The following is a 13,790-nucleotide window of genomic DNA, read 5'->3' as shown; positions in this document are numbered from 1 at the left end:
ACCCAAGGGCTCAGTGCACCAGCTAACATGGCCAGTGCTGAAAGCACACGATCAGTAGGGACACAAAATAATGGATGGACCCCTGGAGTTAATTACTCTTGGACATGGATTTGGAGAGAAGACAGTGGGGGAATGAGAAAAAGTAGAGTCCACCAACAACAGTGCAGCAAGGAGACTTGTTACGTTAAATGTGCGTCTCTGACTGCGGCCCTCCGAAGGTTTATTTTTCTCCAATGAGATTTTTGTTTTCTTCTCCTTCGTGTCTGCTGGTCAAACAATCACATTCTGGAATCAAGAACTTCACGTACATCCTAAACCAATGGAAACTGTTAAGGACTCTTGTATTTGCTTTTGTATTTTTCTCATTAATTTTAAGAACATCAAACTTTTTGTACTCAATGGGTTGTCATGTATGTACACTTAGATAATATTAACTAGCTGTCCCTCGCAGCTTCAACCGCATAGTAGTGAAACAGGACAAACTTTAAAAATCAATAAAAACATTTTAAAAAAGTAATAATTTCTATTGAAAAGAATATAAATTGATAGCTTTCGTATCCAAGGGCCTCTTGATATACAACATTTTTGGTTTTGCTATCAGGGTTCAAGCTGGCAAGGTATCTCTGGCCAAGCCGAAGGTCGGTACTCTCCCAACGTCAAATGTTGACATTGTATCTGATCAGCTCTGACGGGACAGCATCTCCTGAATGGGGAGAAGAGCACGTGGCTGTGATATCTAAAACACACATAGCTCTGATATCTCTTAAAAAAGTCAAACGTTAGTCCTTAACAATCTGTAGATGATAATGTCTGCTGAACAAACAGGTACCGCTAGATAAGCGGAGGCAAGGTGCGCTCTCACACGTGGCGAGAGGTAGACTGACTCAAACCGAGTCCTGAGGTCCCACCTCTCCCTCCCCTTGACCCGCTGCCTCTCTCTCGGATTCGCACAAATAAAATCGGTACCGCAACCAAACTATGATACTTAGCGCGATGAGAGAAGTCACAAAATCAACCGGAATGGTCAAGCAAATTATAGAAGAAAATCCTATCTAAATCCGTTAAGTAGTTCTCTTGTGAAAAGCGGGCAGACAACAGAAAGACATTGGATTTTATAAATATAGAGATTAGATCTGCCTTAATGTATAAATATTTTAATTACAAAGCTTTTTTCTGATAAGAGTGAAGGTTTTTTTTTTGCACTTTAGTGGTTAAAGTGGTTTGCTTAACAACACCTGGTTGATTTTGTATTTAGCATACTTAAATTTATTAGAAATTATCATAGTATTAATTAATGATAATAATTCAAGTAAATGTGGTATACTGTATCTTCATTTTTGTTGATTCATTTGTGGAAAGCACCTTAAATTGCATGCAAATGTATGATAAGGTGCTATATAATTGAGGTTATTATTATTATTATGATGATCCCCTTTGTCATGGAGGAGTTGTTTGTTTTTGTAGACACTGTGGTAAATTCCAATGTGTTTATTATGGTCTTGGACAGAGATGACAAGGGACCCCCCTTGTTTGGCTTTACAGCTTATATAAACTGGTTTCAGAAACCTGTGTTTGTTGCCCTGCTGGCTTTCATAAGAAGCCACTGGCGATACCATATCTTAGCCGTATCACTAGCATATGAGTCCTATTAATCAGATAGACAATGGTTTTAGTGAAAACTTCATGCCTTGCCCTCCATTGCATGTTTCACTTCCACGTTGTTGAGCCATGGCGTTTGCTTTGTTGTGACGTTGTGTCTCTTCATCTGTGTCATTAGCTAGACATTGTTGTTGCACGGCGGCGTTTGCTGCACGCAGGCCTTTAGTAGTGAGGTGCATACACGCACCGTCTAGTGGCTGTGGTTGAGAGTGACCAGATGGGACTGCTCCATACACACACAGGTCTTTCATTTATATATGTCTAACTAGGGGGCTTCGTATTGCCAAGCCACCCCCTTCCCCCCCAGTCTGGGTCTCTGCCGCTAGCATATGTGGATTTCACTTTCACCAAACAACAAATCTCGCGGACAGGCCTCTTAATTGGGAAGAAACACTACTTTACCCTGATGGCAACATGAATCAGATGATCTACAAGTCTCCAACTTAAAATCTAAAGCCAAACAATATCGTCATACTTCTGTCATATCACTTATGTCGATATATTCTCTCTTTTCGCTTTTACCTTTTCATCAGTGTCGCATTGAACTTTGATTTCGTGTGTGGAATTGCATCATGACAATGCACCTTATAACTGCCTGTGAGCGAATATCATTTCTTTCTCTCCACATGAACTGTGTCTGACAATAGCATTCACACAAATGAGAAATGATTGAACCGTGTGCGTGGTTGTAATACTTTTCCAAATCTCTTTGCATAAAGTCTTGTCTCGCGGGGCTTGAAATTTTCTCTCACGGGATTTCACTTTCACCAAACAACAAATCTTTTAATTCTCACAGATACACCTTTTCATTGGGAAGAAACGCTACTTTTCCTTGATGGCAACACGAATTAGACGATCTATAAGTCTCCGAATTAAAGTTTAAATCCGAACAATATATTCAATCTCTTTTCGCCGTTTCGTTATTTCACAGAGTAATAATTTCCATTTGTTTGTCGTGATGTGATCTTTGCTAACCTTTTCTTAAAACTTTAAAATTTTCATACTTGCAGTACATTATCTCTAACCTGAGAATTTTCGTACTTCCATTATTTCTAACCTGCTGTGCATGTGTACCACGCCAACGTTTTTTGAATTCTTTACAACGTTTTACTTTGTCATCTACTTTTTGTCTCTTATTTCCGGGCCCCAGGCGTGGTTAAATCTCTTTGCGCAAAGACTTGTCTCGCGGGACGTGAAAGTGTCTCTCTGAGAAAATCACGTCTCATCTCCTTACAAGATTTTTTTTATAATAGAGAGATATAAAAAACACCACTACTAGCATAGCATTGTCTCAGGTGTCCACCATCGACAGCTGTCAAGACCAAACAAGTATTTTTTAGAAGCAAATCTAAAATTTACAAGAAGAGACGCTAACTTCATTTTCTACACCCTGCCACATACCAGCACTGCAGATCTAGTTATTCAGAGGATGAACAGCAGAAGTAGGTCATTTTGAGGGTAATGCAGGCTAAAATATAAAGGAATATCTTAAAAATTATCTTCATCTGAATTTGTTTTCCAGGCTATTTTCTCGCAAACCCAGTAATAGGCAGCAAGTGGCTTACAAAACTACAACATGCGTTAAAATTTATTTTCAGGGCCCTCCTCCCCTCACATGACCATACTTAAAGCTTTCGAGGTTTAGGATTAATTATGTAGTCCTGGACTCCTGAAGTTCACTTCTTACATAGTCCACCCTGACCGATCCAAAGTACAGGACAATCTAAAGAGGGTTCACCTTTACTTGATTTCCAAGAAGAACATCGCCATATCAAACCAACCATCCATTTGGTAACCCAAAGATCTCTTCTCGTACCCTCTTAATCTAGTATTGGGGTCATGGAGTGATAGCCTGGCTCAGCTATAACATAACCCAGGCAGGAACCAACTCTAGATGGGCTACCAGCCCCAGTCCCTTTTATTCTGCTGGAATCCTGGCACTTCCAGGCAGGTGGTACAAGTGCATTGAGAAGGGTGGAGACGACACTGAGAAATGACATAATCAGTTTTGTTAAGGTTCGTTCCATTTTCTGATAAATCCCATTTTCTAACTTTAGCTTGACTCCCCATCATATATATTAGTATTTGAAGACATCAATGGATGCGTGGTAAACGTGAACGATACGTTATCACATGTGCCGTGTGTGCTGTCTGTTGTCCAGCATTAAGATGATAATGAACTGCAAAATAGGCATTTGAAGTAAACGGTGTGTCGCACTCTGTCAAAAGGACTGGCGTTAAGAGAGCCGATAACGAGGAGCCACAGGAGATGAACATATCAGTACTCAAAACAGCCGAATCAACAGATCTGCAGGATGACACCAGGAAAATCAGGTTGAAGGCCGCATCCACCTTCTGAATACGCAAAAGAAACCAAACTTTACTTTCTAATTGGAAATGGAAACATCCCACGACAAAATAGCCACTGTGTTTTAACATGCTGCACCTCCATAGACCACAATGCTTATCTACGCTCTGTGTGTTGTCAAAACGTGATGCGACAGTTAAAATGACAGAAAGATACTGTAGTAGACAGAGACACATCTCATATGCGTGTAGCTGCGGTGGTCTACATGTTTGTGTGTCTGTATCTCTCCACTGTCATAGAACTCATTACAACGTGCAAATTACTTTTTAAGCTTCAGTTACCTTGTGCCATTGAGCTCCTGAATGGATAACAGCAATTCTAGCTTTTTCTTTCATCTCAGCTTCAAGTATCTTTTGCTCTCTCTCCCCGATACCCCAGCGGCAGCATAAAACACACAGACTGGAGGAATTAGGGTGGGTGTTTAAGGAAGGAGCCATGTGGGTGGAGGCTTTGCGGTGCAGGATTTCCCCACTACTCAATACACTGCTTTATAATGGGTTATCCACAGACACATATTCTAATTTAAGAATCCCGTCTGGCCCACATGACTAATCCCAGTAATCACAGGGCACTAGGTAAGAGTAACACCTGGACAGGGTACCAGCCCAATGTAAGGCAAACACACACACACACACACACACACACACCCCACACTCATCTAACCAACTCCGACAGCAGCTTTTCCCATTCAGTGTATCTTTTGTATGGTGGTCTTCACTGAGTATGGACTCAGGGCACTGTATCCAATTCAGAGGTACAAAGCAAATTTAAAAATGTACAAAATGCATCATGTACATGCAAAAACACACAGTCGGGCATTTTCTAATCTGAACAGGGTCGCTGGGGGTCTGCTGGAGCCTGATATGGCTAAACACACAGTAAAACAAAGCAATTTCAAACTGATTAACATAAATATTCCATCTCATGACTGCATGCAGTTGGAGCCAGTCAGACCACCATCAAGAGCAAGGCAAGAACGAACACTGGACAGGGCACCAGAATATCACAGCAGGGCACACTTTAGAACAATTTTGTGGAGATTGGGCCACTTGGACAATCCTGTATGCCGATGACGTTGTGTTTGCAGAGGAAACCCATCAGGCCTTAGAAGATCTTACACAGCAATGGAAAACACGCCTCGAAGTATATGGTTTCTGATTGAATATCAAGGAAATGGAATATAAGGAGTGTGACGTGCAGACCAATGGGACCCAGAGCTCACTGAATTGAAATACCTGGGATTGTTCATCTGTACAGATGGTGACACCCTCCTGGACACCTGAGCTCAAGTCAATGCAGCTTGGCACAACTGGCACCAGGTCACCAGGAAGATCTACAAAGCAGTCTTCTGCTCAGCAGTCTTCTATGAGGCCAAATGCTGGCCAGCCTCCACCAAGCACAAGCAAGCATCGCAAGTCATGGAGATGCGAATGCTGCGATGGACACTCAGCCTCACCAGATTTGATCATGTTATGAAAGAAGATGTCTGGAAGTTCACACGCGTGGCATCGATTGATGAGAAGTTGTGTAGTCCAATGGTATGGCCACGTCATCCAAAGTGACGACAGCTTGATGGCCAAGACAGCTCTATGCCTGAGCCCACAGGGCAAGTGACCACAAGGAAGACTGAAAAAGCACTGGCTTGACCGAATCAGAGAGGAAGTGCAGCAAGTCAATACGCCCCTGAGGACGCCCTTGAATAGAACAAGTGGCGATTGGCGTTATCGACAGCCAACCCTGCATGAAAGTGGGAAAACAGCAAGGAAGAAGAAGAGGCCACTTAGCCCAACAAGCTCCTCAGCCCAATTCACCTCACTTCTCCAAAATAACATCAAATTGAGTTTTGAAAATCGTGAATGCATTATTGATACTAGTTCTATAAAATTGTACTTGAATGACATGACTCTAAGATTTTGGTTCAAACAAGATAATATACAGTAGAAGATCATTCAAATAGGCTGTCTCTCCACAAATAAGACATTATCATTTAGCAGTGGGTGATGCACTCTACTGTGGTGGGCTGGCATCCTGCCTGGGGTTTGTTTCCTGCCTTGCACCCTGTGTTGGCTGGGATTGGCTCCAGCAGACCCCCGTGACCCTGTAGTTAGGATATAGCGGGTTGGATAATGGACGGACGGATGGATGATGCACTCTTAAAAATACCAGTTCCATAATAGCACTTTACTGTGTTGTGTGGTTCCTCATAGAACTATTGATTGACAGTAGAATCAGATAATTGTGGAAAGGGTTCTTTTGGCGTTGAAAAAGTTTGAAATATAGGGATAAAACAAATCTTTCTTGCATAGTGAGTTACCTAGCAGGGTAGAAGGGATCAAGAAAACCTGAACTTGGCCGCTGTGGTGGTAGGCAGCAGGAATGATTTTAATATCATGAAAATATTGGTACTTCACAAACTTGTTATTGTCCGTTGAAAGCGATTTATGAAGTCTATTTAATAAATAAAGGTTCCTTCTGGAACGTCCTTGTTGAAAAATAGTTCCCCTTTAGCACTGATCTGAAAAAACCACCCTGGCACCTTTACTTTCAAGAGTGCGACAAGCTCCCGGAGGAGCGGACCGTGGAGATGACGCTTTGGGAAATACGGATAAATAACAATACGAAACTGTGTGTAAATCCTTTAAACGTTTACTCGAACTTCCAACATACTTCAAAAGCGTGGTAATTGAAACCTGTTTGCACAGACACCAGTGAAATTGTAGTATAAACGCTTTGAAAAAGCTATCACTGTTTAAGCATATAGCATCGCCTCTTTTTAGCTCATATATCACATGGGAAAGCAAATCAGGAAAAACATACGTGCGTGCGACCCATTACGTCGTTAACCATTAAAAAGGGGGGCGAATGGAAAAAAAATATTTGTTAAAAAGTTTGTAAAATCAGCTAACATTTTTTTATTTATATTTTTTCAATAACTTTATATATATTTGTATTTCCCTTGATTACGATCCGCTCATGTAAAAAAACAACTTTGCGAACAAATGCGCATATTTACAGATATAATACTACAGAAAATTAAGACATGATGTTGACCTTACGTTTCTTATACATGCTCACTCCTCTGTATAGTTCATAAATAGATAGATAAATAAATAAATCACTGCACCTCTATTTGTTGTCTTCCATCGCCTCAAGCAGAGTTTGTGAACGAGGGCTGCTCACTTTACCGTTGAGCGACGCCTCCTTGGTTGCTATAACAATGCTGATACGGCGACTTCCGAGGGACAATTTGCTTATTACTTCCATTCACCGAGGCGATCCAAAGGTAACCCATTAATGTTATGTTTTGACTGACGTATTTATCAATGTGGACTGTCCAGTATTCGGGAAGTAAGAACGGGCCAGTAATGACATTTCAGAATTGTCTAATTCAGGCTTACTCAGAGGAGTATTGCAAACCGAAATGGTGTTACTGTACCTAGTATATTATTTAATAACTAATAAATAAGCAGGGACTGTTGTCATAATCACGTATTTTTTGTTAATCTAATACATTTTTATACTGAAAACATTATATTCCCATTTTCTCAAAACACACTTGTATTAAGTTGATTTAACAATAAGACTTATGTAGATGATGTTTTATTTGCATAAAGTGTGATATTTTGCATAAAAGCCCCCTCTTTTGTTACCGCGTGTTTAATGCACCGCCTGTCGGGTACAGTAAGTGACATTAGCGGTCGTTATCTGACGTTTTTAAGGGCTCATGACACACAGGGAGATAAGGTCGTAAAAAAATATGACGATAATTGTTGACAAAATTAATTACATAAAACCGAGGGGGTGGTCCCCAATTCCCCTAATGTTCGACTGTGAAGATACAAATTGGGTACCGTTTCCCGCTGGTCGCCAGTTATTAAAGCAAAAGTGCGCATGCTCCTTTACCCAAGGACACGCGTTCCTTAAGTCCAAGGTACAAGCACAAAGGAGTCCCGTTAGTGTTTTTGCCTTCTTTTGATATATATATATATATATATATATATATATATATATATATATATATATATATATATATATATATATATATGTATATATAATGAGCATAATCAGACACACTCATTTTGTTCTGTTTCTGAGCGTAACCCACTTTTTTCATGGGTCCCCAGCACTTTGGTTTTTCCGACATTGTAGTCTTGACACAACTTGAGAATCAGGAATAAAACTCCGAATCTACTGAACACTCCATACGTAGTGGTAACGGTCTGCTTTTAAAAACCTAAAGAAGGTATACGTCAAAAAAGAAGACTTTAACCACGTTTAACTTAAAGTTAGTCTTTTCGAGAATCCATTTCTAATGTTTTAACGCACCAGTAGATGGCGATGCAACCTCGTACTGCTGGCGTCTGCAACTCCGTCCATAATTGCGGCAGTACAGTCGTGGCCAAAAGTTTTGAGAATGACACACATACTGGTTTTCGCAAAGTTTGCTGCTTTACTTTTTTTTAGATCTTTTTGTAAGATGTTTCTATGGTATGCTGAAGTATATTAATTTCATATTAACTTGTTTTACCTTAGTTTTAATTGACGTGACTCGGACCCCTTAGTTGTTTGTTTTTTCCTTATTGAGCAGCCAAACAATAATGGGACACAAAACAAGCCGCCACATGACCAGCTAACCTGAAAATTAAGAAAGGTGAAGGTCTCGGTCATGTTGATCTGCTCAGGTCACCAAAAGATCTTAGAAAAAACAGAAAATCACCAGTCTGCTGTTGCAGAATAAGAGCAGCAACAAGTCCTGATATTCAATAACAGTTTTAATTAACAGCAAGAACTGGCTTCTCATTAAGAAACTGGTTTGAGTGCAACTGGTTGGAGTTTGAAATCACAGTTTATTTGGTAATCTGTTGGCTCGTTTCACATCTCATTTCTGTTTGGCTGTCATTTAATGAAGAAACAAATTAATTTAGAGGACTGAATCCTTAAAAACAGGGCTATTAAAATGAAGGGAAAAGGAGTTAATTAGCAGTGAAAACTGGCCACTGATTAGGAAAAGGGTTAGAATGAAAACCTGCAGCCACTGCGGCCCACCAGGACTGAAGTTCGATACCCCTGCTCTAAAGTTTACTCAGAATGGGCTGAAAAGCCAAACATCATCCAATGAGCGCTCGATACACAGATGAAAACGCCCTGTTGATGAGAGTGCCCAGAAGAGAATGGTTGGACTGGTTTGAGGTGACAGAAAGGATGTGGTAGCTCAGATAACCACTCTCTACAGCTATGGCGAGAAGAAAAGTATCTCAGAATGCACAACACATCAAAATCTTGAGGTGGATGGGCTACAACAACAGAAGACCACACTTAAATTCCACCCCTGCCATGCCAAGAACAGAAAGCTGAGGCTGCAGTGGGCGCAGGGTCACCAAAACTAGACGGTTGAAGACCTGTTCTGACGAATCTCCATTTCTGCTGAAACACAAAGGGTCAGAATTGGGTACCAACAGCATGGATCTAGGCACCATACCTGCCTTGTGCCAATGCTTTGTGTAATGGTGTGGGGAATGTTTTCTTGGCACACTTTAGGTCCATAAATGCCAATCAAGCATTGCCTGAATACCACAGCCTATCTAAATATTGTTGCGGACCGCATGAATCCATCTTCTAATGGTTACTTCCAGAATGATAACGTGCCATGAAACAAAGCAAAGGTTGTCTCAAACCGGTGTCACAAACATGACGATGAGTTCAGTGTTCTAAATCTGAATCTAGTAGGAGATCTTTGGGATGTGGTAGAACGGGAGATGAGAAGCATGGATGTGTGGCTGACAAATCTGCAGAAACTGAGGGATGCAATCATGTCACCATGGATCAGAATCTCAAAGGAATGTCTGGAATAGCTTGTGGAATCCATGGTATAAAGACTTGAGACTGTTTTGAGAGCAAAAGGAGCCCCCCTGCCCAGTAATAATCAAGTGGTCCTAATCATTCGCTAAGTGAATGTAGATCAGGGATCCCCAACTCCGTTCCTGGAGGGCCGCAGTGGCTGCAGCTTATCATTCTAACCCTTTTCTTAATCAGTTACCTGTTTTTGCTGCTAATTAACTTCTTTTGAATTCATTTTATTTAACTTGCTCTTGAAGACTCAGGCCCCTTAATTGTTGCTTTTTCCTTAATTAGCAGCCAAACAATGAGATATAAAATGAGCCAAAACAGGACCGACAAACTGTCCATCATATAATAACCTGAAAATAAAGAAAGAGGAAGGTCTCAGGAATGCTGATCTGCTCAGGTCCCTTTACCTTGGAATTAAGCAGGTGGCGCAGTGGTAACGCTGCTGCCCTGCAGTTAGGAGACCTGGGTTCGCTTCCTGGGTCCTCCCTGCATGGAGTTTGCATCTTCTCCCCGTGTCTGTGTGGGTTTCCTCCCACAGTCCAAAGACATGCAGGTTAGGTGGATTGGCAATTCTGTTGGCCCTAGTTTGTGTGTGTCCTGCAGTGGGTTGGCACCCTGCCCGGGATTAGTTCCAGCCTTGTGCCCTGTGTTGGCTGGGATTGGCTTCAGCAGACCCCCATGACCCTGTGTTTGGATTCAGCTGGTTGGATGATGGATGGATTAAGCAGGGGTGTCAAACTCATGGCCATGGTGGCTGCAGGTTTTCATTCTAACCCTTTTCCTAATCAGTGATCAGTTTTGACTGCTAATTAACTCCTTTTCCCTTCATTTTACTAGCCATGCTTTAAAGAATTCAGTCCTTTGAATGGATTCTTCTCTTCATTAAATGACAGCCAAAAAGAAATGAGACGTGAAACGAGCCAACAATTGACCAGCTAAACTGGGACTTCTACTAGTTTCTTAATGCGAAGGCGATTCTTGCTGTTAATTAAACCCATTATTTAATTCCACGGCTTGTTCCTGCTCTCATTCAGACATTTTCAAAACTGTTGATTTTTCTGTTTTTTTTAAGAACACCAACAAAATGTTTTGGTGACCTGAGAGATCAACCTCACTGAGACTTTCACCTTTCTTTATTTTCAGATATCGTGTGATGGGCACTGGTGAGATGCTCATGTGGCGGCTCGTTTTGGGTCTCATTATTATTTGGCTGCTAATTAAGGGAAAAGAAACAACAAAGGGGCCTGAGTCAAGTTAATTAAAACTAAGGCAAAAGAAGTTACTTAGCAGCAAAAACTGGTCACTAATTAAAAAGATGGTTAGAATGAAACCCTGCAGCCACTGTGACCCACCAGGACTGGAGTTTGACACCCCTGGATTTAAAGATGGATTTAATTAACAAAAAGAATCAACACCTAATTAAGGAACTGGTTGGAGTGAAATTGGTTTGGAGTTTGAGGCCCTGACTTTGTTGGTCTTCTGTTGGCTCACTCACTTCACATTTCATTTCAATTTGGGTGCCATTTAAGGAAAGAAAGGAAGCAACTGAGAGGAACGAATAAGAAATTCTGGAAAACAAATTAAAAAAAAAAACAACAAGTTGATTAAAATGAAAGGTTAATTAGCAGTAAAAACTGTTCACAAATTAAGAAAAGGGTTAGCATGAAAACCTGCAAGCCACTGTGGCCCTCCAGGACTGGAGTTGGGGACCCCCGACGTAGATATTGTTATAATCAAGCTCTTTAACTGGAAAGTCTCTATCACCATGTTGGTTTCTTTCTTGACAGACATTTAAATACCTTATTACAGTGGTTCCCAGACTCGGTCCTGGGGACCCCCTGTGGCTGCAGGTTTTTTGTTCCAACTAACTTCTGTTTCTCATTGGACTCTTTGCCTAATGAAGTGAGTCATTATTTCACAGTTTCTGTGTTTTGGAGTCAATGTAGAAATTACATTACCTAAGTTAGGTAGATTTTTATTAAAATGTAATAAGCAGTTCTATGGGGAATATGTAGGTTTTGCTTTTAAGTCATTAACAGTAATTTGAACTTAATTCTCATTCTACTTTTCTAGGTGTTCTGGTTATGGAATTGATTATTTACTAATTAGTGAGTCTGACACTGCTGCTTTCATCATCTCGGGTGTCTGCTGTGCTGGTTGTTAATTGTCACTATTAGGGTTAAATGAAGGGAGCAAACTACACAGGAAAAGGGGAAGATAATAGGAAAACAACAAAAGAGAGGGTGGCACGGTGGCACAGTGGGTAGCGCTGCTGCCTCGCAGTTACGAGACCCAGGTTCGCTTCCCGGGTTCTCCCCGTGTCTGCGTGGGTTTCCTCCCACAGTCCAAAGACATGCAGGTTAGGTGCGTTGCCCATTCTAAATTGTCCCTAGTGTGTGTGTGTGTGTGTGTGTGTACCCTGCCAGGGGTTTGTTTCCTGCCTTGCACCCTGTGTTGGCAGACCCCTGTGACCCTGTAGTTAGAAAATAGCGGGTTGGATAATGGATGGATGGATGGACAAAAGAGAGTTAAGCATTTATAGCTTTAGAACAAAATATTTCTAAATTCCTTATAAATGTGAAAACCATGCTGTTGTGTTTTTCTAAATGCAAAATAAGAGAAGAGTAAAAAAGACCAGGTAATTGAATGAGATGAGTGTTATCAGGTGTTGTCACTGGTTAGGAATCTGTTTTCGAACAAAAACCTGCAGCCACAGGGGGTCCCCAGGACCGAGTTTGGGAACCACTGCTTTATTGCATTGTTTCATATATTGCAAAAGGAATTATTGAAACTCTAAAATACACCGTTTTTCTACAGACACACTAATACAGAACACGGAAAAGGGCTGCCAAAGATGAATATTATTGTGAACTATCTCAGGTGCCTTCAACCTTTGTATGGCATTTAGTATTTTTTATTATCAGAGGATTGAAAAGGTTCAATAATGTTCTCAACAGCACTATGAGTTTGAAAAATGGTTCATTGTGTATTAAAATTCAGTGGCTTAACCACCAGGGGGTGCACTATTCACATGTTGTCAAATCAGCTCCAGACATGCAGGTGATTAAATATCGAACCTTTACCTCATATCACGGCTCCCTATGGACACCACCATGCCAATGTGTCTTCCAGTAGAAAGCTGCAGTGTGATTAGTTATGACAGTTTATTTTTAATTAGTAAACCCCTAGAAGAATAAGTGACTAACTCAGGGTCACACAGTAAATCAGCAGAGGTGGTTGAGCCAGTAACCCAGTGGTTTAAAGTTCAATTGGATACTCTGCTTAATCCGCAATGATAAACAAAAGAAGGGCCACTCACTAAAATGGCTTCCATATTAAATATCAACTCTTTACGATGAGCATCAACCCAAGGAAAATTATAATTACAGAGTGTTAATAAAATTAAATCGCCTTCTGAAGTCTTCTTAATATAATTCAAAGTCATGGGCCTATCCTGCTTTGGGTGCAGGCCGAGAACACCCAGGCTCTTGGAGGGTCCACACACACTCACCCACACTCAGTGCGGGATTTACGTATAAGCTACACAAGCTATAGCTTAGGGCACCCGCCTTCTTGGGGGCCCCCAAAACAAATCATATTTGGCACTTACGTACATAGAATATCTGGACTTATAAAGGGCCCCGTGTCTCAAATAGCTTAGGGCCTTATCAGGTCTAAATCCGGCCCTGCTAACACTTACACAGGGCCGGCTTAAAATCTCTGATTACCCAAACCTGAATGTCTTTGAGGACAATGGAAGACAAATGTGCAGATGCTCAGAGAATGTGAAGACTGCACATGGACAACCAGGACAAAAGATCCATGAGGTGGTGCAAGATCAGTCAACTTAAATAGTGAATGACTGTGATGGATGGTGCTATCACTCATACACCCTCAATTCACAAACATGCAGGCC

At 41.1% G+C, this 13,790-nt stretch overlaps 1 protein-coding gene across 2 annotated transcripts in view; it reads right to left on the bottom strand.

Moving 5' to 3' along the window:
* zgc:172182 (coiled-coil domain-containing protein 89) overlaps positions 1-7,223 on the bottom strand; it is a 55,347-nt gene extending 48,124 nt beyond the window's left edge. For both annotated transcript variants that reach the window (XM_039757570.1, XM_039757569.1), the window contains exon 1: positions 7,152-7,223. The gene's annotated coding sequence lies outside the window, so the exon portion shown is untranslated. The remainder of the gene's footprint in view (positions 1-7,151) is intronic.
* Between the last annotated feature and the right edge of the window lie 6,567 nt (positions 7,224-13,790).

The sequence above is a fragment of the Polypterus senegalus genome, chromosome 6, assembly GCF_016835505.1.
Source record: "Polypterus senegalus isolate Bchr_013 chromosome 6, ASM1683550v1, whole genome shotgun sequence".
NCBI classification, from domain to species: domain Eukaryota; kingdom Metazoa; phylum Chordata; class Cladistia; order Polypteriformes; family Polypteridae; genus Polypterus; species Polypterus senegalus.
The sequence above is the reverse complement of the archived record's forward strand: the minus strand, read 5'-3'. Positions and strand labels throughout refer to the sequence as shown.